At 41.5% G+C, this 24,421-nt stretch overlaps 1 pseudogene; it reads right to left on the bottom strand.

Annotated features, from left to right (window-relative positions):
- LOC128113812 (zinc finger protein 729-like) overlaps positions 1-24,421 on the bottom strand; it is an 87,754-nt pseudogene that overhangs the window by 17,506 nt on the left and 45,827 nt on the right.

The following is a 24,421-nucleotide window of genomic DNA, read 5'->3' on the forward strand; positions in this document are numbered from 1 at the left end:
CTGAGTTTTACCCAACTGGTTCCCCAACTAAACAATCCTGCTGAGAAAATGTTCTCACACAGCCTCACTGGCAGGTTTGGAAGATCCACTGTTTTGCAACGAGAAACAAATTGTTTGAATTGACGAAGGTAAAAGTTTTGGATTTTAGGTCCATGGCCTGTGTGTGGTATGATGTAATTGTGGGTTTGGCTTTATAAACACAATTAAACTAGGATTAGAGAGTGCTGGAATGACCAATGTATTTCCTGACACAAACCCAACATTGTCCTTCTGGTCTTCCAGGAGGGTAGGTGTGGGTATTTTTGGCTGGTCCAGATTCTGGTAAAACAGCTGACAGAGAGCCCTTCCCCGGTCACCTTCTAAGAGTAAAGATGTTGACTGAAGAGGTAAGGGATAAAATTCAGTTAAATCCACACCTTCTGTCATCTCTGTGGATGCTGAAGGAGTGACTGTGAAGGAGTCCACTCCATCTGTGCTCGCTCTGCTCTTGTTCTGGGCCTTACACTTTGTCACCTTTCCTGACCCTCCTTGTGGAACAGAGTCAGCCACTCTCTGAGCTCACTGTGGATTCAAGGCTACTGGACGCTGTGGGGTTCCTCTGTCCTCCTGCCTGTCCTCCATGGGCAGTGCCAACATCCTTTCTGAGGCTGTATTAGTGGGTCTGGAAACTCCATGTCTATTCCTCTTTAACCTGCTCATCCCTGGCACTGAGCTCCCTGTTATGGTATTCTCTATTATAAAAGAAGCTACTTAATGTAGAAGGTCTACAGGACTGACTTAGATTTTATACAGTACACTATAAAGGGATCAGGAGACTGAAGTTCCCAGTTCCTCCATGGGACATATTTATGTTTAAATTTTGTTTTGGTATAAAAGGTTTTCAGTTCAACAGTCATAATTTTAGAGTGTAAAATTTTTAACAGATAAATTACTTTTATTTATCAAGTCTTACTGATGAGAGTCATTATTTTGTTGTAAGCTGTTACAACAAAGGTAATTTAAGGCATAATAGTTAATGAGTCACCTAATGAATGGTGAAAAATACTTAGTGTGCCCAAAGGTGTGTTTATATTCATGCTAAATACAAATATAATTCATTTACAGACACAATATTAGAGGGAGAGAAAATTTTCTACCTTCCATTATCCAGTCCTCTGTACATGTCACCAAAGTTAAGCCTAAAGCAGGTAACTGAAACAAATTTAAGTTCAACTTCTTTTTTCCTTACTATGGAATAATATTAAAATCAGATATACTTAAAGTAACTGGTTATTGGGCCAGGGGTGGTAACTCATACCTTTAATCCCAGCACTCAGGAGCAGAGGCAGAAAGATCATTTTGAGTTCAGTGCCAGCCTGGTCTAAAAAGCCATCTCAAGGAAAGCCAAGGCTATAGACAAACCCTGTCTTAAAAAACAAAACAAAACAAAACAAAAACATAGAAAACTGGTTATTGAAATTGAACGCTTAGGTAAAAAGAATTAAATCTATACTACACTTGTACGGCAGGACACAACAAGATAGATTAGCATACTTATTCTCACATGGGACACAGATCTGCTGAATTAATGGCATTCTAGTTTCAACACAGGAGAAGGATGCATAGGGAATAGGACTTGTCAGTGTCTGCTTCTCCTTTCTCCCTCTGGCCTGCGAACCAGACCAGGAAATCCTATTCCTTATCTGTAGAGAAGATGAATCACTTCTCATGTTCCACAAGATGGAGTGGATTCTATCACTCTGAGGAGGATCTTAGATTCTGCACCACATTCTAAATGTGCCAAGCAATGGAAATACTCATTGCAATTTCTTAGCACTCCATGTCTCCTGAACTGATAGTTGACGATACCAACTATCAGGGGATCCTTATACCTATGCTTGACACCCGACTGGTATGCGAACTACATGCCAGTACAAATGGCCATGCCCTGACCCCTGGCTTTGAATTTGCTCTTCCTAACAAAGCTAACCCCAGAGCTGAGCTGTCCATGTTTGATTGTGGAAGGAGTCCTCAGCAAAGTGGTAGATAATATAAGACAGAGGCTCTGTCACAGGGCCAGTCAGCACAGCAGGATGAACTGTGGCACTCATTTAAACTAAGCTGCATGTGCCATGTGTGGACCCACCACATCAGGTAAAGAAAGCAATATGGCCTGAGGAGGAGGGATGTGAAAGTTCACCCAAAGTAGTCATTCTGAGTTACCTTCCAGAGACATCTGGGACCAGCTCCTCTACTGTGGAACAATCTTTTTGTACAATGGGAATATGTATTACTCTCACTGTTAATAAAAAGCTGACTGGCTGATGGGTAGGCAGGATTTTTTAGGCAGAGAGAACGGTGGGAAGAAGAAGAGTGGAGAGAGAGGAGTTGCCAGTAGATGTAGAGAGAAACAAGATGAATGTATCCTGTAGAAAGAAGACACCATCACGTGGCAGAGGGTAGATACAAATATGGGTTTATTTAAAATGTGGGAGCCAGCTAATGATGAGCCTAAGCTATTTGCTGAGCATTTATAATTAATATTAAGTCTCCACTTTGGTTATTTTGGAGCAGCTGCTGGGACAGGGAAACTCTGCCTACAAATGGCATTTCAACTTGGTGCACCCACAATCACATAAGAACTGAGAAAGCTTAAAAAAGATACTGAACACACAAAAGTGGGGCCAAATGCAGCTTCCTAGTCTTGTGTCCCTCATGTGGGAAGAGATGAGTCTCCTGGCAACTGCCTACAGACTTGAGCCACCTGAGCTCTGAAAGCACACTGTGTGGCAGGTTTGATGTTTTGCTCATGCAGACAGAAAAGGTTACACATGTTTAGGAAAGACAGATCCAGACGGGGAAAAAAAAATCTCTAAATGAGTTGCAGTGTGTTTAAAAATGTACAAAGGTTTGGGAAAGAAAAGTAAAAGGGTATAGACAGTCACAAATACATTCATATATAACACTATGTTTAAAGTAATAAAGTAAAAGCCCTTGGAAAGAGAGTAAAGTAATATAAAAGAAAAAAGCCACATAAAGATGGGAAATACACAGAGTGTCTAGATTCTGTATGTTGTTTTTGGATTTTCTGATTGCTAATGAAGGAACAACAGCTGCTAAGACACATTGGACTATGAAAACTGCTGGATTAAACCAACCTATACATTTTAAAAATGCCTTAACTTTAAAAAAAACCCAGGAAATTTCCTGGCTACAAACATAAAGAAATAAACATAGACAAACTACAAAACACGTGACATATATTTTACATGCTCAAACATAAAACAAAAAATCATCTTTGCCTGACTTGTGTATACCACATACTCCATACTTGTATTAATACAGATATGTGCCGGGCGGTGGTGGCTCACGCCTTTAATCCCAGCACTCGGGAGGCAGAGACAGGCGGATCTCTGTGAGTTTGAGGCCAGCCTGGACTACCAAGTGAGTTCCAGGAAAGGCGCAAAGCTACACAGAGAAACCCTGTCTCGAAAAACCAAAAAAAATAAATAAATAAAAAAAAAATACAGATATGTAGGTTACGTTTAAAAGTTTATGTACTTTCAGAAGGGGACCAGGCAGCAATAAAAATGGATGGCCCACATAATCCAACATCTCAGAGCGCCTCTGTTGCAATTTCTTCAGAATTGTGTATCCAAAACAGTTTCAAGGCTGTTGGCTGAGATGATCCAGCCTCATAGACTACACTAGCCAAGACCTACCAATTATCCTGATTTACTCAAGGTTTCCACAAAGATACCAGCACCCAGAGAGAACAGGAAGTAACCCAAAGAACGACACTCACATTCCCAAAATATGGTTTATGGATGTTTATTATCATTTAAGGGGGATTAGTTACAATTTTTTATTGGTCTTAGTAAAATAAAGAAAAAAGCCTAAACAAAAGAGTTAAATTCAAAGATCTCTTTATAAAGGAAAAAGAGTGACATGATATAGAAATGATGAGTTAAAAGGGTAGATTATTGAATCTACTTTAAGCCAAAAGATGATAATTAATCTAAAGTTTACATTGGTATGGATTTTGGTTTATTGATACAAATTAAAAGTTAATTTTTTTGTACTGTGTGTATGTTTCTACTCTTGTTTGGCATATTGTGTTTCTGCAGTGTGGTGATACATTGTGTACACTAATAAAATTTGTCTGAAGATCAGAGAACAGAACAAGCCACTAGATTAAATACAGAGGCCAGGCAGGGGTGGCACACACCTTTAACCCCAGCACTTGAGATCACACACCTTTGCTACCAGTATTTGGGAAGCACACACGCCATTAATCATAGCACTGGGAAGGAAGTGGTGGCTGGATGGAGAAAGGTATATAAGGTGTTAGTAGACAGGAACTAGACGCTTTTTGGATGAAGCCCTTTTGGCTGAGAGCCTTTCAACTGAGGACTCAGAGGCATTTAACAGAGGCTTCATGGAGTTGGGGAGGTGAGTCGTGGCAGTGGCTTGTTCCTTTGTCTCTCTGATTCTGAGTCTTTTATTAATAAGACCATTTTAGAATTTCAAGCAACAATGCAGCTCATTTAAAAATGTAATGTAGCCGGGCGGTGGTGGCTCACACATTTAATCCCAGCACTTAGGAGGCAGAGGAAGGCAGACCTCTGTGAGGTCGAGGCCAGCCTGGGCTACAGAGTGAGTTCCAGGAAAGGCGTAAAGCTACACAGAGAAACCCTGTCTTGAAAAACCCCCCCCAAAAAAAAAGAAAGAAAGAAAAAAAAAATGTGATGTGTAATTAAAAATAAAGGTTGGTAGTCATTTATAATAATTAAACTAAAAGTCATGCTAGGTATGTTTTAAAAGTCATAAACAGTTTTATTTAGATAGATAGATGGCCTTCAAAAACTTCACAGACCTATAGAATATGGCATTTAAAATGTTTTAATAACATAAAGCTTTTCTTGACAGCGAGACATGTCTGCTCCTGGCAGCACCAATTTACTTCAAAGATGATGGGCACTGAAGAAACTCCATATGGAGTTTACTTTCTTTTCTTTTTCTTTTTGGTTTTTCGAGACAGGAATCTCTGTGGAGTTTTGGTGCCTGTTCTAGATCTCACTCTGCAGATCAGGCTGGCCTCAAACTCACAGAGATCTGCCTGGCTCTGCCTCCCGAGTGCTGGGATTAAAGGTGTGCGCCACTACCGCCTGGCAGTTTTACTTTCTTTATGGCAAAAGCTAGCCATTTGGACAAAGGAACTGCCTTTGCCTCAGTGGCGACAGTATGCTATCCAACCTGGACCAGCAAGATGCAAAAGAAAGTAACTGCCAAACTTTGCCAAGACAAAGTAGGGCAGTCCTTCAAAATTCCCTGCTTCTCAAAATTGTCTGTTAGATATTCTAGGCCTGTAGGCCAAGGATGGATGCCCCAATATTACAATAAAATTTTCCGTGACTGTTCAGGCAGCCAGATGTCCCTGTCATTAGGTAACATTTCACCTTTCTGAGGTCTTTGATTAAGTTAAAGAATAAATAATTAGAGTTAAAGATTTCCTTAGTTATAATAAAAGGTAAATTAGATATAAAACTTTTTTGATTCACAAAGATGGAATAGATAATCTCTAAATTTGTCAAATACAAATGAACTGGATATGTAATTCTTACTTGAGAACTTTTGTTATACATAGCTTTACTATGTTAAACTTAAAATCTTCCTTTTTTTTTTTTCTTGAGACAGTATTTCTCTGTGTAATAGCCCTGGCTGTCCTGGAACTCCCTCTGTAGAGCAGGCTGGCCTCAAACTCACAAAGATACTCCTCCTTCTGCTTCCCAAGTGCTGAGATTAAAGACATATGCCACCACCACCTGGCAAAACCATCCTTAATAAGACAAAAAGGAGAAAAATGGTATGGAATAATCCTTCTGTAAAGCGTGAAGATGTATTGCTCTCATTGTTAAAAAAAAAGCTGATTGGCCGATGACTAGGTAGAATTTTCAGGGCAGAAAGAATGTTGGGTACAAAAAGGACAGAGTCAGAGGAGTTACCAGGATACAGAGGAGAAAGAGATAAACATTCCATACAAAGAAAAGGTACCGCCATGTGGCAGAATGTAAGTAAGACATATGGACTGATTTAAAATGTAAGAGCTAGTTGGTAATAAGCTTGAGCTATTAGCTGAGCATTTATAATTAATATTAAGTCTCTGAGTGGTTGTTTGGGAGTAGCTGATGGGACAGAGCTGACTGTGGTCTCGACAAAACCTCCACCCACACTCCTCAGCCCTGCTCCCATTACAAATCTGATGCCAGTGAAATTATACACTTGGAGGAAGACTGAGAATCAACAGGAGACCTTGAGAAGAAGGGACCACAAGATATCTTCCTACCACTGGACTACTGGTAATATTAGCTATAATGCTTCCTATAGGGATAGCCACAGTGTCTACACTGACAAGATCTGAAACAAAACAATTTACTAGCTCTGACATATCTGGGATCATCAAGCTTACACACAAAAGTATATAAATTCTCTAACAAGTTGTGTTTGGAAATATATGCCAATAGCAGTTAGACCTAATATATGATAAACATATTAACTTGAAAAAACAAAACCACAGATCCTTATAGCAAGTGAAAGGCCTAAATAGACTAACTGGAATGAAAGAGAGGCACACAATCACTGTACCCATAACTGGTTTGTAGAGCATCTCTGAGTCAACAGTGTAAGGCCCTGTAGCTCATTCTGTCCTCCCCTTCCTAGGTCTGATAGTGGGTCCTGCTGAACCAACTGGTGGTAAAAGTGTTGAAAAAAACAAAACAGCCTCTGCTTAATCAGTGTACCTAATGGTCCAACACAACCCCTTCTACAATAAGTAAATGCTTTGACTCTTCCCTACGATCACTGGGGAATGGGGCTGTCCAAATGAATCCAGGTTGTCTTAGTTTTATCCAACTGCTCCCCAGCCCCAAATTGGTCTAATCAACAGGACTGTTGAGCCTTCTGTCTCTCTCTGCCTGGCTCTCAGTGATGGAATTGTGGGTTTGGCTTAATAAACCCAATCATGCTCACTTTAGTGTAGAGAGCTTTCTGTTATGAGTTTGCACGAAATGTCTGCAAATAAATGACACTCAGTCTGACCAGCACTGAGTTCTCTTTCCCTGAGTCTTAAACTACAAGGGAGACTCAACAAGAAGAAAAATGCTAGAGGATGCTGTCAATGGAAGCACAGCTCACTGTTGGGGAAATACAAAGCTCAAGAGACTTAAACCATCATAAACTTTTGAGAGATGAGTTTTGACAATAAAGACATGAGGAGGAGACCTAAAGAATGATTCCCATAGTGTCATGTTTCAAGGCACATGGGAAAGCCTGCCTTTCTGTTAAATATTTGGACCTCAGCTCTGCCCCCAAACCCCTCATTCCCACACACCTGGCTGCACGTTGGCTGCTGCTTGTCTCTTCACATATGAAGGCTCTTGTCTTTGTTCCAGAAATGTCACCAGGTGTGGCTTAGACACAGCAAGTCCTGTTGGTACAAAAAAGGGAGAAGATTGTTTATGTGTTCTTTTACTTGGAATTGACATGCGCCTTCCAGTACATGGCTTATAGGGAAAGAGATGATGAGATAAATGATTGCAGACAATCAGTTCCTTAAATGTTTTCTGACAGGATCACTACACTACATAAAGAAATTTATAATATCCAGATGCTGAGTTTCATTTAAAGGAAAACCATTAAAACTGAATTGTGAAACACTGTCATTAACAAGTGTACTCCATGTCTCGTGCCATTGAATTTCTAACAGTCCCACTGGAGTGAAGGAAATGTACCTTCAACACAGAAAGGCTAAACACAAAAAGAAAAACAGTGAAATGATCTTTTTTTCATAATTTATTTTTATTTTTCATATGCATTGTTGTTTTGCCTGCATGTATGTCTGTGTGAGGATGAAGCATTAATTTAATTCTTTTTCAATAAAAAACTGGGAGTCAGATATTGGGGTAAGAACCTGAAAGATCAGAGAAGCAGGGGAGCAGCCACCAGTAACTTCCTACCTCTACAATTCCTCCATCCAAAAGAGCTGAGATCCTGTCTCAGCCCCACCTTACCACTTCCTGTCCCTCTCTCTACAGTCCTCCAAACCTCTATGGTCAGCTAGGTGTTAGCTCCATCCTCTGACTCCAAGCAAGCTGTGTCAGAAAACAAGCAAAATATCACACAACATTAGGGTGTCAGATCCTGGGATTACAGAGAGTTGTAAGCTGCCATATAGGTACTGGGAATTAAACCCAGTCCACTAGAAGACCCGTCATTGCTCTTAACAACTGAGCCATCTCACCTGCCCAGAAATGATTTTTAATACAGCAATCTCCCTAATTTTTCTGAAAATGAAGGGTATGAGAATTGCTGCTGAAATGCTCCCATGAGATATACAAAGTGAGGAAGCTACATGTTGATGGTGAAATGAGAATTCACTATGGATGAGATTCTCACCAAGGAAATCAAGGTTGCTGTAGTTCTCCAACATCACATCCCTGTACAAATTCCACTGAGCAGGCTCCAGGCATTCCCTCTCTTCTGCAGAGAACTCAATGGCCACATCCCAGAAGGACAGCATTTCCTGGAATAAAGATCAATGAATGATAGTGCACTTTAGTTTAATTAAAACCATTAATAATATAAATACCAAGATGATTTGGCTTGGAGAGTTCTCCTGTCATCGTGACACTAGTTAGGGTCATTTGAGAAGAGAGAGGCATAATTGAGAAAATGCCTCCCTAGGACTGCCCTGTAGCCAAGCCTAGGGTATATTTTCTTAGTGAATGATACACGAGATAGCACAGGCCATTAGGGGTGGCACTTGTGTCCTGGGCAGGCAGTTCTATACAGTATAGGAAAACAGGCAGGACAAGTCAGTAAGCAGTGTTCTTCTGTGGCCTCTGCTCCAATTCTTGCCTCAGATTCCTGTGCTGACTTCCCTCAGTGATGGACAGTGACCTGAAGTTGTAGTCTAAATAAACCCTTTCTTCTCCAAGATGTCTTTCATCATGGTCCTGATCACAGCAATAGAAACCCTAACACAGGCATTGTGTGCCTGTGAAAACAAATCTAGATTTTTCCCAGGATGAAAGAGAGCTAGAAATGTTTCTTACATAGGTGAGTAATATTTCTCAGACAAGTTTCAAGTGGTCACATGATCTTCAAGTACTGGACCCATCTTCAAGGAAAGTCAAGGTAAAAGATTCAATAAGCTCAGTTGGACACGATCCAATTAAGACAAATAAAATGTAAAATGAACACACACACAGAACATGCAATTAGTGCCATATGCTACTATACACCACACATACACACATTTCTTACAGGAGAAAGTCATGGTCAGGAAGAAGGAATTTCTCAATAGTTAATATGCACAATCACGAATGTGAAGTGAAATGAACATACAGAGTCTGATGCAGCAGCTCGGGCCGTCATCTGGGTTTCAGGATTTCTACAGATTCACTAATGGTGCAAATGATGGTGACACGGGACATGAGAAGGAGCAGGCAGGGGAGGAACTCACAGACTGAATGTCATTTAAGTATCTGATCACGTGAGAAAACAGGCAAGTACAGGACTAACAACACAGTTGAGAATTTAACATAGAATAGACATCACTTGATCTTTTCTGCCATTTTCCCTTTCTATATTTCTCTGACAGGTATTAACTAATATGTTTGTGATATTCCTAGAGCATGTTTTGCACATATGAAACCTGTGTATCAATGTGCTGAAGCTGAGAAATATAATTGATGATGCTATTTCCTTATATCAAAATTTGCTAATTTTAGAATTTATAGTTTTCATATTTTATTGAGTAAAGTCCCAGAATGACCTAAGAGAATAGTCACACATTATTTTTCCTTTTTATCAATATAGGAAATATCAGTATTTTATGTAATATTGAGGTATTCTATAATAACTTCATGGTTAACCTTTGGATCCTCTTTCTCAGTTATGGTATGGTCACCTCCTCAAACACTATCTTCCGGATTTCTGAAATGTACCGTACATAATGCTTACAGACACCCAGCGCTCGGGACAACAGTACCGGGGGCTTCTCCCTCCTATCACACTGGCCCAGAGCATTCATTCTTCAGGAAGTGAAGCTGGCGTTTTTCTTTAGGAAACCAACCAGCTCCCAAATGATGACACGGAGACTTCTTATTAATTAGGAAAGCTTGGCCTTTAGCTTATGCTTGTCCCACTCACTCTTATAATTTAATTTTCCCTGTTTCTATTCATCAGTTTGGCCTTGTTGCTTTTACTTTTCTTTCATTCTGTATGTCCTGCTTCCTTCCTGTCTGGCCAGCTGGCCCTTGGCATCTCCCTTTGTCTCTGTCTCCCAGAATCCTCCTCTTGCTTTCTTTGCATTGAATTCCCAACTGTACCTCCTGGCTAGTTATTGGATGTTGCTGGAGTTTTCCTGCCTTGCCCACAGTCAGGACAAATCTCTCTCACCTGCCAGTCCCACAGCCCCTCAGACCCAACCAAGTAAACACAGAGACTTATATTGCTTACAAACTGCATGGCCGTGGCAGGCTTCTTGCTAACTGTTCTTATATCTTAAAATAATCCAATTCCATAAAGCTATACCTTGCCACACGGCTCGTGGCTTACCGGCATCTTCACATGCTGTTTGTCATGGCGGCAGCTGGCAGTGACTCCTTCCGCCTTCCTGTTCTTTCTTTTCTCCTCTCTGTTAGTCCCGCCTATACTTCCTGCCTAGCCACTGGCCAATCAGTATTTTATTTATTGACCAATCAGAGTAATATGACATATAGACCATCCCACAGCAATTGGACATTTAGCTTTTTATTAGATGAATCAGGTGCCTTAGGCAGGCAAGGTAAAAAAAATGCAACACATCTTTACACAGCTAAACTAATAAACCACAACATAAACAAATGCAACATATCTTTACACAGTTAAATTAATATACAACAACATAAACAAATGCAAAACATCTTTACATAGTTAAACTAATTTTCCACAACAAGGAAGTCCCCAAGTGTGGGCTTCCTGAGGTCGCTGGTCAATGGAAAATACCATTATATCTCCAACTTCTGTTAGCTATGATTCTTTATGTTTAACATATCTCTGTCTTACATAAGTTTCAATTCATTACATTTAACATATTGATGAGATCATGTGTTATTTATCTTTACTGCCTAAAATAACTTACAGTTTCACCAACATTGTCACAATTGGCAAGAGTGACATATAATTCAGAGAATTAAAATTAAGTATGTCATTTCCCCCTCTATCACCTCACTGCACCTTCTCTCATGTCCAATAGTCCGTCTCAAATACATAGTGTATACTTCTGTAATTATTATTGTTACAAACATGACTGGCCGATTCTGTTCACTGTTGACTGTGTGTATGTTTGAGGACTGACCACTTGTTACTCCATGAACAGTGAGCGCTCTCCTCCTGGAAACACTAATTCTCCCTCTCTCAGCAGTTCTCAGGTGCCTACACTTGGATGCTTACCCAGCAGACTGCCCCCTGCAGGGGATCTTGTGCCACTGTCACTGTTCAGGGCTTGTTCAGGTAGCCATGTTGTTGGGGCATCATGGGTGCGGCTTCCCTTCACTTTCTAGAAGGCACAACCTCACATCAGACTTCCTGGACCTCTGGCTCTCATAATCAATATGCCCCCTGTGCAGAGATATTCCCTGAGCCTCATGTGCGGGAACTGTGGTGCAGGGTATCTTTTGGGTCACGGTACCAAAGACAATAGTTATGTGCACTTTGTAAGTTTTAGTTTTCTGGAATATTCTCTGTGCTGCAGAAAGAAGTGCCTTTGAGGAGCAGTGACAACAACACTCAGTGTGGGTCTAAGGAGAAGTACTTGGAGTGCAGTTAGGGATTATGATGGTTTAGTGGCATTAGTATGTTCTCCTCTATGATTTAAGACCTAACAAGTCATCAGAGGCAGCTCCAAGCATTCTGTAGGTCTCCTGTCCCCTCTAAGTCCCTTTGACAGCTGCTGCTAAGGCCAAGATGTGAGAGGCACTGTGGCACCTTTAGAGATATCATGCCACACTGGTCATTGTTATGGTTCACAGGCGTAACAGCTAAGCAGGATTATTTATTACTTCTCTCCCTTGGACTGTCCAAAGCACCTTCCAGCACTAAGCAAACTCACCTTTAGGCTAAAGACATTCAGGTCAGATCCAGCTCCAATCCCCTGGCTCTTGTGTCTCAAGGGCATTATATTTTTCACAATTGGGAGGAGAGAGTACCTTATCATCACAAGACTTTAGGGACAACTGAAATATATCCTCCATAAAGAATGACTACATAGAAATTTTTTTTAAAAGAAAGTGCAGAGTTGAGCAGCAATGAGGAGGCCTGCAGATATTCAAGAAACAGGCAGAATGAAGCAATTTGGTGAATAGAACACCCAGCACTTTCTCAAGGGAAAAGAAATTGAATTATTTTGGAAGCTTCTTTGTAGCTAGTATAGAATGTTGCTACTTTTAGAAGTAAGTAAAAGAAAATCAGATCCCACTCTGTTTAAACTAGGGCACTAGTTCTCAACATGGGGGTCATGACCCCTTTGACAAACCTTCATCTCCAAAGTATTTACATTACAATAAATAACCTTAGCAAAATTACAGTTATGAAGCAGCAAGGAAAATAATTTTATGGTTTGGGGTCACCACAATATGAGGAACTGTATTAAAGGGTCACAGCATTAGGAAAGGTAAGACTGCAGAACTAGGGGGTCACCAAGAATAGGGAAAATTACGAGAGTGGAGTAGGGCCAGAGCCCAGGAAACATTAACCTCTGAGAGAACTTAAACAGGTCCAAAGCAGAATCAACTGTAAGGATCACTCGCCATATTGCCCAGCACAGCATAGCACCATTCTACATTGAGAAGCGTCTGCTGTCCTGGGGCCAATCTCCTGTGAGACACTATGCATGAAGGGCATTGTGCTTGTAAACAGGATATGATTTAGGATGGATTTTACCCAATAAAATTAACAGCAAGCATTTCAGAGGAATTTCAGACTGGCAAAATTCATTTCTATAATGAAGAAATTTTAATGCGTAGCTTAAGAGGGGCACATTGCCATCCATTTAAAATTGTTACACATTCTTACTGTAATTGTGAGGTGGAAATCTGTACTCCAATTGAATGGTGGCCTGTCCTAGAGGATTGCCTAGAACAACAGAATGCACATAGTAGATGTAATAAGAACTCTTGCATCTCCTGTCAGTATCCTTCAGAGATATCTTTTCAGAGAGTCAGACTAAACTGAAGACTAGCAGGACATTGGTGGGAAGTAAAATGATGGGCAAAGAAGGACTGGATTTCTGGCCAGGAACTAAAACATAGTGACCCTCCATTGAAAATTGCCCATTTACCAATTACATAACACAGTGCTTTCAATACACAGCACACACATCATGAAGCAGAAACTCTTGGATCTTTGTCCCAGGGCTTTACTCACACAACTGTGCCATGAAAAAATCACTAATTTTTGCTTAAAGCCACCAAGCTATACAATTTTATGACTGAAAAAGTAGATTAAAGCATGAACAAATATGGGAGACAAAGAATAGTATCTGCTTTGGAAAAATGAATTATATAACTATAATTTTAGTTTAAAAATAACTATCACATCCTTTGCTCTGTATATTAGATGCCTAGTTGTATTTGTGGATTTTAATAGTCAATATACTGTTTCTGAGTCTTCGTAAAGCAACAGTATGTGGAGTATATCCAATAAGGATTTGGGACATTCACTCTCATAGACCTGAGTTAATTTCATACAGATGCTGCAAAGAAGAGAACAATGGAATGCAGATTTTGAAAGAGTTGGCCTTGCAACCACACACATCTTTCAATTCAAAGTGTTGCTGCATGTGACAATGACTATGGGGGACACTATGACATGCACCAATATAACCAAAAATGACAATGCAATGAAAATCTGTGCTGCTCAGGTTTATTCCTTGAACATGTTTGGCCCTGTTCAAATCTTTTGCAATGTCTCTCCATGGCCTCTGACATAGTCATGTAGATCGATCAACAGGAACTGAATGTCATGACCCAGCACACCTCCCCTCCAGAGTTTTCCAGATATGACATGTCTAACACAGCAAGGCTCATGCATGAGTTGTAAACACAAGGAACTCCCTCCCTCACACTGACATTAGAACACAATGAAAGAAGCCTTGGAGGAAAGAGACAGGACTGTTCAACAAGGGGAACTGGACTGGACCTGTGAAGAGCAGGAACCAGCATTAGCACTTGGCTTTACTGGTTGGACATGGCAGTGCCCATGTGAAGGACAGGGAGGAAGTGGTTTTGTCCTGGCTCACTGTAAGAAGCATCTGCACACAGTGGAACCTCTGGAGTAAGGACAGGGGAAGGCATCCCAGTGCAGCTGCAGAAAAAGACCCAGGAATGGAACCACAGCAGCCACATCAGTCAAGAACTGCAGAATGGAAATGAAAAAATAATGGCGTCTCAGAGTAGATATGAAAGGAGCAACCTGGAAGAAATCAGTGAAACCAGGAGAAATCAGCATCAGGTCATGACAGTAACAAACACAGATTAATATCCAAAAAGAATGAACAATCACTACAAACAGGAATATTTAAGCAAGACATTGAAAATTCTTCCTCACAGAGTGAATGCAAACCAGTATCTAATCACCAAAATTTAAAGTCTTAACAAAAACATGTTAGGGACAAAGTTTAAATTACGCTTGGAATGAGTTAATAGAAGGTAAGCACACCTAGTAATCAATAAAGTGCTGATTGTATGGATTTGTCATGGCACTCAATGTAAGAAACATGAAATGAGCCATAGAAAGTATTTATCCCATCATTTAAGTATGTTTAAATGTTTCCTGACAGAGACTCTGGCTTTCAATTTGCTATGAAGCAGGGGAGGACCAGAGGGTCCTGCCTCCCCCTCACAAATGCAGAGATGACAGGGATGTGCAATAGCGTGGACTGGAGTTTCTTTCCTATCACAGGTCTGTTTACTGTAAATCACATGAATACACACAATCTGTGAGTTCTTCCTCACCCCACTGACCTGACACAAAAGCCTGGCACTGGAACCCAAGGCCATGAGAGTTTTTCACCTGTTCCTGGGACCCTGTTTATGGACTACCTCAAGGCCAGATCAAGACATATTGACACAATCATTGTTGGTCAAGCAGACATACTGCTGTTTTTATAGTTAGTTTACCCTACATTATGGATGGAAGATCTTTCAAAAGTTAAGAAAACCCAGCCCTCCAGGTGAGGCCTGGAGTCAGTTTCTCCAGTTCCCCTTCTTCCCGCAGAGGGTCCCTCTGTGTGTGGGAGTGTGTGTGTGTGTGTGTGTGTGTGTGTGTGTGTGTGTGTGTGTGTGTGTGTGTGTGTTCTCTCTCCCCTTTTCTCTAGCAGCTGATTCTGTCTGCTGTGCTCTAGAATTTCCTACATGAGACCTATTGCACCTTGGATTTTTCCTCTCTTAATTCTTTAACTGGCAGAGAAAATGAACACAATCAAGACCTCAAGACCGTTACATTAGGCGGCTACAGAGTTCAGGAAGGACCAGACCCCGTTTGCTCTACAGATACTGAGAAATCTGACAGCGTCCATGTGAGAACGGCTCATCTAGAGAAGCATGCTTCCCCACCAAAGCTGCTCACTGAGCTCCCAGCTCCACCTCAGGAGCAGGCAGTCAGCTGACCATCATTAGTTTGCAATCCTGGACTTGCACTATCATCTACTCCGCGCTACCAGGCAGCTCTCCTGTCCCAGAAGCCCAAGGCAGACTCTGGGTGCACGCAGCGTCCTAAAGAAAGCATCACTCAGGGCATAGTCCCTATCACCCTCACCTCAGCCCTGACCTGCAACCTCACGTGACCCAGCCAGTTCAGCACAGCACCTTCAAGGCAGCTTCTTCCGCCCTCCCACCCAGCCCAGGTCAGCTCCCTCCAAGACAGACCCCCCACTCCGCGCCCCCTCCTCCTCCCGGACCCCGCACAGTGCCTCAGGCTGCGCTGCACCCTGGACCAACCTCCATGTCAGAGACCCAACAGGAATGTAGAGCAGGGCAGGACTCTCTTCTAACTTTAAGGAAGACTCACGTGTGTTGACCAAAAGCGAAGTGCGGATTTCCTGGATGGCCCCCCGTGATGTCACAGCTCCCAAGACTACATTTCCCAGAAGTCTGCGGGAAGAAAATTCCGGGAACTCATTAGGTGATTTCTTCAGTTCCTAGATTTGTGCCTGTTAGTGTTTTAGAGAAGTCCCACAAAAGACCACCATCCACGAATGCAATCAGCAAAAAGGTTATTTATGCCAGCATGCCTGGGCCGTCCATTCCACACAAAGGCAAAATGATGACCCCTAGAGGAGCTCGCAGGCTCCTTTTACGCACAGCTGAAGGGAAGTTCTTAGGGCAGTTAGGTCATTTTATCTACAATTGGCTTAAGCAAGTGGCAATCATATTAGTATGCTCTAATTGGCCAGGGCTAGTTAGGGACTTGTCAGGGCTACAGTTTTCCATTTTGGGGCAAGCCTGGACAAATCCCAGGCTTTGTCCTTATTTGGTTATCTGCTGACTGTGGTTCAGGCCTGGCCTAGAACTGCATGTACTAGGCCTCCTTGTCTTTGCTGTGGGGGGCAGGGGTGGGGTCGGGGGTGGGGAGCGTGTGTGTGTGTGTGTGTGTGTGTGTGTGTTGCGGGGGGGGGGGGGGGGGGGGGGGCGGGGCGGGGGTGTTGGAGATTGATATTCCTTTGTTTGTGGCTCTTTCAGAAACTGAAATTGAGGCCTGATCTCTTACAGAAGACTGAGCTGCCTGTTAGGGGGTCTGCTTATTATTCTCATTCCCCCCTTGAGTAGTGAGTGCATCATCTCAAATCGTGGAGATGTTTCTCTTTGGTTCATGGGCTTGTATTGTTGTTTGAACCCATTAATTGGACTGTAGAGATCTATTCCTTAATAAACCTGATTAAAGCATTAATTGTACATGGTTCCTAGGTTAGAGTTAACAGTAAGATGATTAAGGTTTCAACTAAGGCTGACAAGGTGACCAGTAAAATAGAGGTTCATACCCTTCTTCATTTTGTTCTTTCCAGTTGTCAATCATGTAGCTTCTTCCTAAGCAGGGCTATTGAGTTCCTGATAACCCAGAATGGTTAATATAAAAGCAGTATTGTGCTGTGGGATGTTCTGTATGGCAAATGTGTTGCTGATTAGTCAATAAATAAAATACTGATTGGCCATTGGCTAGGCAGGAAGTGTAGGCGGGACAAGGAGGAGAATAAAGCTGGGAAGTGGAAGGCTGAGTCAGAGAGACACTGCCAGCCGCCACGATGAGAAACAGCATGTGAAGATGCCGGTAAGCCACGAGCCATGTGGCAAGGTATAGATTTATGGAAATGGATTAATTTAAGCTGTAAGAACAGTTAGCAAGAAGCCTGCCACGGCCATACAGTTTGAAACCAATATAAGTCTCTGTGTTTACTTGGTCAGGTCTGAGGGGCTGTGGGACTGGCAGGTGAGAGAGATTTGTCCTGACTGTGGGCCAGGCAGGAAAACTCAAGCTACAAATGGCGTCCAACGTGGTGGCAAGAGTTTCCACCTAAAACCTGAGAAAAAAAAGATTCTAAAACGGAGCTAAAAACAGTTCCTAATTGTCTCTTTCAAATGAGCGGCAGCTGCCTGTTTGAGCTACTGGTGGGTTCCTAGAGTGCGCGCTCGACCTGCTGTATGGCGGGAATGAGGCCTCTGCAAGTGGCACATTAAGCTGTGTTGTGGATTTAGCCTTTTCTAGTACAAAACAAAAAAAAAGAGGTTTCTGGGCTACACGCTGCTTGGATAAAAAGCATAGACCCACAATAGCTCCCAGAGCTGGTGGTAAACGTAGCCATTTTGGGAAGCTGAGGTGGGCGGAGCCAGCAGCCACAGCTGCTGCAGCTTAAAGCAATAGATTCACAATAAGACAGATTCAGATGTAATAGTTTAAAATGTATGTAAAAATACGTAGGCTTGAAAGAGACAAAAAAGGTGATATATACAGTTATATAAACAAATACATAGTTTTAAAAAATAAAGTCTTTAAAGAGACAGTAAAATTAATATAGAAAATAAGCCACGTAAAAATGTATATTACACAGAGAATCTGCATTGTGTTGTCTTTGGGATTTTTAACTGCAGAAAAACATTTGATTGTAAAAGCTGTTGAGTTATGCCGAAATGTATATTTTAAAGGTACCTTGACTTCAAAATTTGGATATAAGGATATGTTGCTTTGGAAAAGAGTCTCTGCTTTTGTTCCCACAGAAAGCCAAAGGCTATGGATTTGTTCCAGATTAAGATACATCAGGTTTGACCAGCCAAGACCCCCTGAAAGGTCTCCTATGACACCATGGCCCAGATGACCCAACATCCGGAATGGTTTTAAGGCAACTGGCTCAGATGATACACCCTCATGGACTATTCTATAATTCTAAAATTTTCTTTGTATCCCCATAAGATACAGCGCCCCCCTCCAGCAGGAAGTAGTAAGAGAAGCTACGCCCAAATTCCCAAATTACATGTAATTTTACTTTGTTAAGGTTAAAACCTTCCTTTTTGAAAAAAAAAATGGGGGAAGTGCTGTGGGATGTTCTGTATGGCAAATGTGTTGCTGATTAGTCAATAAATAAAATACTGATTGGCCATTGGCTAGGCAGGAAGTGTAGGCGGGACAAGGAGGAGAATAAAGCTGGGAAGTGGAAGGCTGAGTCAGAGAGACACTGCCAGCCGCCACGATGAGAAACAGCATGTGAAGATGCCGGTAAGCCACGAGCCATGTGACAAGGTATAGATTTATGGAAATGGATTAATTTAAGCTGTAAGAACAGTTAGCAAGAAGCCTGCCATGGCCATACAGTTTGAAACCAATATAAGTCTCTGTGTTTACTTGGTCAGGTCTGAGGGGCTGTGGGACTGGCAGGTGAGAGAGATTTGTCCTGACTGTGGGCCAGGCAGGAAAACTCAAGCTACAGTATTGTTCTCCTAAGTCCTTGCATAGGCTCCTTCTATTTAGGAGAACTATTTCAGTTAAAGAGGAGGGTGGTTTCTCTATGTGTGCAACAGATTTTACTCTAGGACAATGACATTTGCATCTATTGCCATTTTCAAGGTCCTGTAGTTCTGCTCTTGTAATACCAAGGCTGAAGTTCCAGTACCTATGGCCCCAGTTAAGCCGACTCCTAGGAGAGTGGATACAAAGGTTGTGAGGACTCTTCGTTTTTACTGTCCTGGTGATGTTTCTAATTGCTAAAAAAAAAAAAAAAAAAAATTATCATCAGGGTAGTAGGCTATTCTGGGCACTAATTGGACCAGGACGCAAGAGACTTTTGTTCTGACCTAAAACCTGAACATTAACATAGGGAGTCAAGCCAGAGGCTTATGCCCATCAGGCATCATCTGGTGGGATTAGGAAGCTGGCTCCCATTGGATTCTGAGTGAGATTACGGAGGTGGGGAATAGCCATGCAGAGGCTGTTTCAGAGATCGTTTCCTATTACCAACTGCAGAGTGAGCCTTCCCTTATTCATTTGTTGCCATCTGCAAGTTTGTATGTCAGGGGTTTGGTTCAGGGGCTGATATTGGGATTCTAGCATCATCAGTTAGTGGTACCCAGACAGGAATTATCATTTAGTCAAGGCATCAATGACATAAGAGCCAATAGAAATTAGCAGAAACAGAAGGGATAAAGCCCTGTGATGGCTGACAGAGGTCCTTTTCTAGAAGGAACCTGGAAATGATAGTGGGAACCGGTTATTATTCTATGACTCAGGTTTCCAATGGTAAAAAATTCCTTTTTGATCTAACATTCCAAGATGGTGGGGGAGGGGTGATATATTCACTTCTGTAATTACTTCCTGCTGACATTAGGACATTATTGTCAGGGCCTTGGAAAGCAAGTATGTTAGTCACAGTCAAGGAGGGAATTTAGAAGCATCTAGTTCATTAACCAGTTGAAGAGACAGCATTTATATTGGCTGGATTGTCCCTATCAGCTTTCAGCAAGTTCAGGGCTCACAGTCATTTGGAGCAGGTTGTCATGAGCAGTTATGTTTGGATGTGTCTGTCAGCCAAGTGGAAACCTATAGAGACAGATACAAGCTAGGAACAGAAGTTAAAATTTATGAACTTATTTGGAACATTTAGACCCATAGTCTCAGTAATTGAGGAAGGGGAGGGGTCCCAAGAACAGAAGAGAGTGAGATGACATCCTCATGAATAGACACATAGGGAAACTTAGGCTGTATTTATCTGGAATCCTTTTGAGCTGTGAGAAATAGACCCAAGTTTTATGACTTTGTGGATTTTCTGAAGTTTATATGAATATACATTTCATGAAAAGGCATAAAATTTCAGATATATTAGTATTATCAATCTGGATTGAAATCCATATTGTAGAAAAAGCAGATAACAGGTACCTGTAAAACAACAGTAGACTCACATCCTCGAGTCCTAGCCACAGCTATAGACTTGGGCTTAAAAGCATGGACATTGTATATTATATTCTGTCCAGAAGGCCAGGTATAGATTAAACTGAAATGTTTTTAGCCCGATGAAAAGCATCTATGTCTATATTTAGAAGACAACCAAAAGAAATCTAAAATATTGAGCTTGTGACTCAGTCAGCAGTCATTGCTCTATTAGCTTGTCAGAATTCTATTAACGTCAAATTCTGAACTTTTGAAATCTTAATATAACAATATCATAAAAGGGCAAAGAAATCAGAAGCATTTTTCATATTTTAAATCATTTTTAGACCTTGAAAATTTACATAGCTTTTAACCCTTTTTTAAATTTAATCATTTATCAAAGATATAAGTAGTTATTATTAAGAACAGCCATTTTAAGTTATGTCTGAAACCTCTTTATCCCTTAATATGAAGCCTGTAAGGCAATCTTGTTTGCCTTCTCTTATCAAGAGACTTACTAGCTTTAATTAATCAATGAACTAATAAGGTGTCTGCAGCCTTGTGGAAGAATCTGGTTGTCTGGTGCTGCTAAACTGACAAAGTTATAGCTAGCCTAGTCATCAATACCATCAGAGATCTCAGAAGAATATATTCTAAGTGCAGACCAAACAGCTTCCAAATCTATTTTAAAAAAAAAAAAATGACAGAGATTACCCATTACCCAGACCACCATCCCAGTCTCCTGTGATCTTCATGGCATTGGAAGCAGAGGTATCAGGAGAGTCTTTGGTTGCCAATCCCATAAGGTGAGAGCTTTCCCTGTGGAGGAGGAACCTGGGAAAGACTGGCTTTATTTTGTTAGTGTCTCACTTGTCCACAATCTGTGTTGGGTCCTGGCAACAGGTATTGTGTTGGGACATCTTGCCCAGTGATCAGTGTTATCAACAATCCAGGTGGTGTCATTGTGTTGTTTCATATCTTCTTTGGTGACCTTGGGAGCGATTGCTAGAAGCTGGGGGTTTCCATCTGTCATAGTAATTTTCATCAAATAATTTAAATGCCATATTCATCAGATCTTTGACGGGTTTGAGGACCATTCTTTATTAAATATATCTGAACTAAACAAACCTAGGCCTAATCTAGAAAATACATCTAAGCTTGGTAAGAACAACCAGGCTATTGCTTTATCCTGAGGATATATTAGTCAAATGGACCTGTCAGGTTTTGTTATGTTATTCTTATTTTATATGCATTTTCCCTATTATAGATATTATAGGAGCAGTTAGATTGCAGTTTTCATTTAACCAAAAGCAATCTAAAATATTGAGCTTGTGACTCAAACAGTCAGCAATCTATTGCTCTATTAGCTTGTCAGAATTCTATTAACATCAAATTCTGAACTTTTGAAATCTTAATATAACAATATCATAAAAGGACACCTACCATGAAATGGAGTTTCTTTAGCCATCACAACATCCCCTTTAGGTTACACTGAGGCATTGAGTAAAGAATTTGCCCACTGGAGAACAGTGGGAGGCAGTGCTCATTTCAAAGAAAAAAACTCCCATAATGTAAAAAGGTCACTTTCACTAAACAATCAGGGCTTGGGGCCACATCACAGCTCAAAAGTCTCTAGAGGTCTGGGGATCCCATGGGATCATTGTGAGAAGTGCACCTTGAGATCCAGGGTAGCTTTAAGTGCCGTGTAGTTTGGAGCTTTCCAAATGCCCAGAGCAGTCCTGCATAGTGTTTGCTGAAGGAAAACTTCACATTCATAGTGTGCTTCCCCCGGGTCCTGTTAGAAGACAATCTGGGAAACTACTGCGGCTCTGTTTGAAATTACTCAAATTCTGATGCTTCTGAGACAACAGGTTGGGTGTGTATGACCAGTGTGGCTATGGTGTTGTAACCATCAATACCAGTAGGTGGAGAAGTTGCTACATATTGACTCATTTTAGAGCCCAGAAAGTGAAAATGCAGAGCTATTGGTAAAAGGGCCAAGAGAAAATGAGCAAGTAGGAAATTGATGGCAATTTCTTGAAATGCTCTTTCCATCTCCCGAGGAAACAAATTCAGTTCCACACTTGTGTACTGATTGCTCACCACACCAAATCCACTATCCAGCAGGGAGACCCTGCCCTGCTCCCAGGTTGGGCTCCAAAGGTATTAATTCATTCTTCTCAGCTGGAACACAGCTGGATGCTGGTAAGGCCACAGAAAATTATCTCAAAACACCTTCAGGAAATACAGAGAAGTAGATCCCTTGATTACTAAACCCCCCTCCCTACTAGAAATTCAGTCCTTTCTTGTGCCTGTTGTAAAAGAAAACAATAAAACAATACAAAAGCATGCAATCTTATTTTAAGCCAGCAGTACAATACCCTCTCATTCCTCATGCCAGGTGCCATCTGGGGTCTTATAAGTCACTTACATTTACATAGAATGTATTATCAAAGCATTGCCATATTGGCCGGAACTCTCATGCTTTCTCACATAATAACATTCACCTTAACATTCACTCTTCTATGATGCTCTAAGGACCATTAGGATAATTCATTCAGTGTTTCTAGTAATTCTATAACTGATCAAAACTGGATGAAAAGGGGCTGGCTCTTTCTAGATTAATTACAGTCTGAAAAAAAGACAGCGGGAGTTACAAAGCACTGGGCGCTACAGAGCAAATCACCTACTGAGGCTTTGTGATCGCACCACTGGTCTTGCTGCTGTTCCTGACACATATGACAGGGACCATGTCAGCTTGGAGACAGAGTAAATAAACTGTGAGCTACCGCTCCACGGGGGCTCTCTGTGGACGCTGCGGGCCATGCAGGAGAAACATCTCAGCTCTGATAGCAGAGTGAGATGACCAGAGACACTCTTAAGTTCCGGAAGTACGCCTACCTCGGCATGGGTGGAACTGACTCCTTGGGCCTCTATTCCATAGAAAGGGATCTGAGCAAAGAGTCAGTGCTCTGGCTGGGCAGCAAATCCCCGAGGAAAGAGAGAGAAGTGACCTGGCACACATCAGAAAAGTTACCTCTACCTTCTTGTGCAGAGGAATTTACGAAGTGAACGAAGAGACTGGGAGTCCCACTCCAAAGCAGATACAACACGGAGAATCTAATGTTCACTCCCTCCCATACATCGGCCCATGATGCTCTAGCCTCCTACTCGCTCAGCCCACTGTGGATAAAGCAAAAGCCTTCAGTGTGCAGGGTCAGTGGGGCCTGATCTTCTCTTTGGGGCAGGGCAGTTACATCCCCACAGTTATGAGCATGTACCCAAATACCAGTTTTGCTTCTCTGTGTACCCCATGAGACATTCTACGTCAGGCATTAGTGAGCACTGCAGATTTCTTCCTCACAATCCCCTGCAAGGAATCCGAACAGCACATTAGTTAAGATAAGTTCAAAATTACCTTTATCCATAAAAGAAAAAAAATCACCTTTTATTTCATTACCTTCCCACATCAGATTAATGTGGTGGTGCATCATTAGTGCTAAGGAAATCCAATCACAGAATTACAAGTTATATAAATAAACAAAGACGTTCCATGGATAAAAATCCAAATTCCAAAGCTGAGTATCAATCACCTCACTTTATTAAAATTTCCCGAATTTGGCAAGATTCATGGACTAATTCCTCTTGGAAAGATAACCTTTTGGTGGCAAGTCAAATGTCTTGCTTCTCCAAGTTAAAAATCCAAAGGAGCCAGGAGGTGGTGGCTCACACTTTTAATCCCAGCACTCGGGAGGCAGAGGCAGGTGGATCTTTGTGAGTTCGAGGCCAGCCTAGTCTACAGAGTGAGATCCAGGAAAGGCGCAAAGCTACACAGAGAAACCCTGTCTCGAAAAACCAAAAAAAAAAAAAAAAAATCCAAAGGAACTAGATTTTATCCTCCCATCCATTGGGTCTGCTCTCAAAGTTCTCTGTCCCTGAGAACTTCAGGACATCCCCATGGCAGAAGACTGGAGAACTAGGTCTGAGTATG

Source organism: Peromyscus californicus, unplaced genomic scaffold (assembly GCF_007827085.1).
Source record: "Peromyscus californicus insignis strain IS unplaced genomic scaffold, ASM782708v3 Scaffold_18__1_contigs__length_77618521, whole genome shotgun sequence".
Lineage (NCBI taxonomy): Eukaryota > Metazoa > Chordata > Mammalia > Rodentia > Cricetidae > Peromyscus > Peromyscus californicus.